This window comes from Primulina huaijiensis, chromosome 10 (assembly GCF_012295235.1).
Source record: "Primulina huaijiensis isolate GDHJ02 chromosome 10, ASM1229523v2, whole genome shotgun sequence".
Classification (NCBI taxonomy): Eukaryota; Viridiplantae; Streptophyta; class Magnoliopsida; order Lamiales; family Gesneriaceae; genus Primulina; species Primulina huaijiensis.
This window is the reverse complement of record NC_133315.1, coordinates 6,166,624-6,171,336: the sequence shown is the minus strand read 5'-3', so window position 1 is coordinate 6,171,336 and position 4,713 is coordinate 6,166,624.

Below are 4,713 nucleotides of genomic sequence, written 5' to 3'. Positions count from 1 at the left end.
AGACCCGAGCCACCCCCAGCCCGAGCCCCTGAACCAAGCAGCAAGGTGCTGTACCTATACACCTGCGCGACCCTTATGAGCGCAAGAGTCCTACTTTGCGTAGGACTCCTTGCAGCAGCCACCATCGAGCCCTAGCCTCCCTGACCCACCTTGGACCACCCTGAGCCCTCGTCTGGACCACCTTAGCCATCGCCTGAACCACCCCAGCCAAGCCCCTAACCCTTTGAAAATTGCAGCACTACATGCGCCTCTCATGATGCTCTCGAGTGGGAGTCCTAGCTTGCTAGGACTCCTCCCCAGCCCCTGGTCTCGAGTCCTAGCATGGCTAGGACTCTCTCCTTGACTCAACCACGTCCCTAGCTAGCCCTTGTCCCAAGCCGAACCCAAGACAAGCCCTCAAGACAAAAATCGAACTCCTCCAACCATCATAACAGCAGCTTGGTCCCAGCTTTTATTCCTTATCATGTGCGGTGTTTTGTGTGTGTCTAGACCCTTTAAAAAGTGTAAAATCCTGCCCCTTTTTAATCCTATACATGGCAGCCCCTTCATGCACACTTGTATCATGATTTTGGATCAAAATAACATGCTTTAAAATTCATGTTTGCATAACAACGAAAATACATCCAAGTGCAACTTATTTTTCATGCAATCCAATTTTAAATAAATACTATGGTGTGACTGATGAGAAAAAAGGAGAATACGGCGTGCCTTTGCGTATTAAACACACGAAAAACCGTTGACGACAAAGAACGGCGACAAAGAGACGATGGCTTGAATTTCCTTGCAAACGTTTGAATGTTTCTTCAAATTGTTTTGTGTGTGCCGTGTGATAAGAGTGGTTGGGAGAGAGTTTTCATAAATTAAAAGTGGGTGGCCGTGAATTTTAGATGCAAAAGTGAGGGTTTTGGTGATTAAAAACTTTAAATAGCTAATTAAATTACTAATTAGGCTTAGGCCTATTAAGCCACTAAATTAAGCCCATTAGTCTTAATTAGGATTTAATAAAATATTAACAAAGTTTTTGTTTAAATAAATTTATGAATGTATTAGCCGGGTTGCCAAAAAGCTCGCATTTTTATTGAGAATCCGACACCGATAAAATTTACGTCCCGGCGTATAAAATCACCTCAAAACCCCTTATTTTCAAAAATACTGAAAAGCATCACCCATATTTTAAATAATTAAAAACAATTATTTAATAAAAACATTTTACATTTTTCAGCCCTCGGTCCCCGTTCCTCGATCGTCACTCGAATAACCTTTAAAAATATATTTTAATGCAACCATGTAGAAAAATATATTTTAAACATGCAATTATGCACAACATAATTAATTAATGCAATTAAAACATTTAATTAAAATACAAGAGAATTTAAGAATTGCATGCATGTGGTTTGCGTGGACCTTAAAATTTTCGGGGCGTTACAAAAGGATATTCGAACAAGACTCTAAAACCTAGAACAACAACCAAGTTCTAGTAAAAAGACTTCAGAAAGAAACCATCATTTGGTACTGAACCCTTATTACATCAAAAAGAGAAGGCCAAAGTGATATCAAAACATTTAACTGAAAAAGAAAAGATGATCAATATAATTAAAACAGTCTAAGAAAAAATTTTTTATCTAATGACAACTTTAGAAAGGATTGGTCTAGAGGATCTACAAGAGTTTGCAGAATCTTTTGCAAATCTCAATGATGTAGATCTAAAGATGAACACAACTAGGGGTTAACAACCTACTATAACCTAATCATCTTCACAGGAACCACCAAGAGAAAGTGTGAGATCTCAGAATATAAATATGAGAGAATCCCAACCACACTTTTATACTGGTGGAGAATCAAACCCAGCGGGAACTAGGTCAAGGAAGAATCAAATTTCTTTGCACCAAAAATCTTATGGGAAATCTGTTTTAGAACCAATACGTCCTTATGAGATTATGATTAACCTAGATGTACTAGATTTCAAGAACATAGAAGATATCATAGATGATTGGATCTCTGCTATGAGAATCGCAGCAGGAACACTCGATCTCAATAGAGAATGATTCATTAAACTTTTAGAAATGAGTCTTATGTGATCAGTTAAGTTGCTTGGGACATGACTTCGGTAGAAACCAAAGAATCAGTCTTAATCGGAGAATCTCTTAGTAAGATAGCCGAAAGAATGGCTACCCTATTTAAAGCACAATTTATAGGGGTAGAATATTTTAACAGTCAAGATACAGAGAAGAAAAGAAATATACTCAAGCTCTATATAGCCTTGAATTACATTATATATGTTTAGTGGATAAATATATTATGTTATTCACTAAATATAGATGGAATTCAGGAGTCGAAGAAGATATAGCAATGTAACTTTTCTTCGCCAAAATGCCAAGTTCTTATAGAGAAATGCTCATAAGAGAATATGTACCTGGCAATCCAGATACATTGGAACGAAGAACCTCTTTTCTTAAAGGAAAATTGGCAGAATGGTGTCATCTGGCAGTATTACAAAAGAATTACAAACGATTAAGGGTATTAACAAATTTACTCCTTTGTATTGTAAGGAAAATGATCTTCCAACAATTATTGGAAGTAAACCACAACGGCATAAGAGGAAAAGTTTTAGAACTCATCCTTATGCTAGAAGTGGAAGAAGTTCTTGGAGACCAAGAACAGTATAGTCTAGACAAAAAGCCAGATCTTATAAATTTGGACAAAGAAGTGGACCATCAAGAAGTAAGATATCATCCCAAGCATCGAGTACATCTCGAAGCACATGAAGAAAAACTACAAAGAAATTTTTTAGAAGAGCTCATACTCTAGCTAATGAAAGTTTTAAAGATTGTAATTGCTGGACATGTGGAGCGAGATGTCATATCTCAACCAACTGTTCAGAAAATGAAAAAAGAGTTATTAAATGCTTCGATCCAACCCCGGATATTGAAGAAGCAGTTTATTACAAGGATCTTATTCAAGTATACCAGTTTGAAGATATTGCCTCAGACGAAAGTATATATGAAGAAGAAGAAGAAGTTTTGAGTCAGAAAGAATCTGATGGAACTGAATCGAAATATGACTGAAGACGAGGTGTTTTGACACGAAACACATGAAGATTTGTTTGGTTTCTTTAGCCAGACAACAATATCTCATAATATGGTCCAAAAGATCATGAAAGAAAATCCTAGTCTACAGAGATATTAGGATTCTCTACAGGACAGGTAGAAAAGTTCTTAGAAAATCTTGGCTAAGAAATAGAAAAAATAATCTAATATATAAAGTTTCTAGAAGGGAAATGGTAATTCAATGGAACTTACAGGAAATAGAATGTAGATGCAATTAATTCCTTCTGAAGAGATTAAGGAGTAATTAAAAAACTCAAGATAGAAGTAGCACAGACTATGTCTTGGATTCATATTGGAGCAATCCAATTATGATAAAAGCTATTTTCAAAGAAGGAATATATTCACCCATTGATATTATTATATGCGATAAACGGATGGGGAACCTTCAAGACTCAGTACTGGGAACTATATCATGAAATCTCTGCGCAGGAAAGATTGTAGGAGTAATCTATCCAATAATAGCCTACAACCTGGCAGATCGAGATTTTAGTCGAGCTTTGACATTACATTAGAATTTCAAAGATTTGGTTAAGTTTAGAGGTCATACGAGAATTTACGGTGCAATGTGCCAAAGTGGCTTTGGAAAGAGCGTTTCATGATTTTGGCCTCCATGCACAATTTTCGTGTATTACAGCCCTATGGTCATGCTTTACAGTATTTTAGGATTATTTTAATCATGGCTAAACGATGGTTAGATGTTGGTTCGGGTTGTACGAAGCCACGATTGAATACTAAGTTCGTTGGGCGTAATTGTCTCGTTTTTGGTTCGATTTTGAAGGGTTGGTCAAGTTAAGTTATTTGCATGTCCCTCATGTTAGAATTAGGTTGCAGCGAGCCTGGGAACGATCCAATCCATTCGGTAAAATAAAACATGATATTTAATTATATTACGTGCATAAATTATAAAAGTTTATTTTTGAGATATATGCGATATTGCTTGTGGCCGCTTCACGTTCATGGGATTGCAGCTTATGGGATTATTACTTCACCCGGTGACCTACGACCGGTTCATGTTCATGTGTGGGTACGGATATCCAGTCCAAGGGCTGTGATGATCTCTACCGCCCAGTATACTGTGGTTTAGTCTGATCAGACGATTCATGTTATGTTATGTTACGTTACGTTATTGGCCACTCGCGTAGAACATATTCTCAACAGAAAATTATGATATGCTATTTTATGACAGGGGTCTATCGAGCAAACATTTTACGTACGATTTTCAGTTATGCACGTATTTATAATTTCATGACACGATTTCCATGTTTACGTTACGACACGATATTTTTAAGTTGCATGCGATTTTATTATATATTTACTTGTTATTTTATGATATATGCATGCTAAATCTTGATTAGCTCCAGTATCAGTGTCTATTTCTCCCGATTCTATCAAATCATTAATTTCATCTTTTCGGATAGATTTCAATTGAAAATGACGTTTAGCAGATGAACCAACAAAATTAATAGGTGAAGTTAATGTTGAAAAGAAACGCCATACATCATGCACCTCTTTAGAAACTACAACTAAAGCACGTTGTAGTCTATGAGCAAAACAATGAATATAATAAGCATGTGGAGAATCTTTAAGAAATAATGCTTGGAGTCCA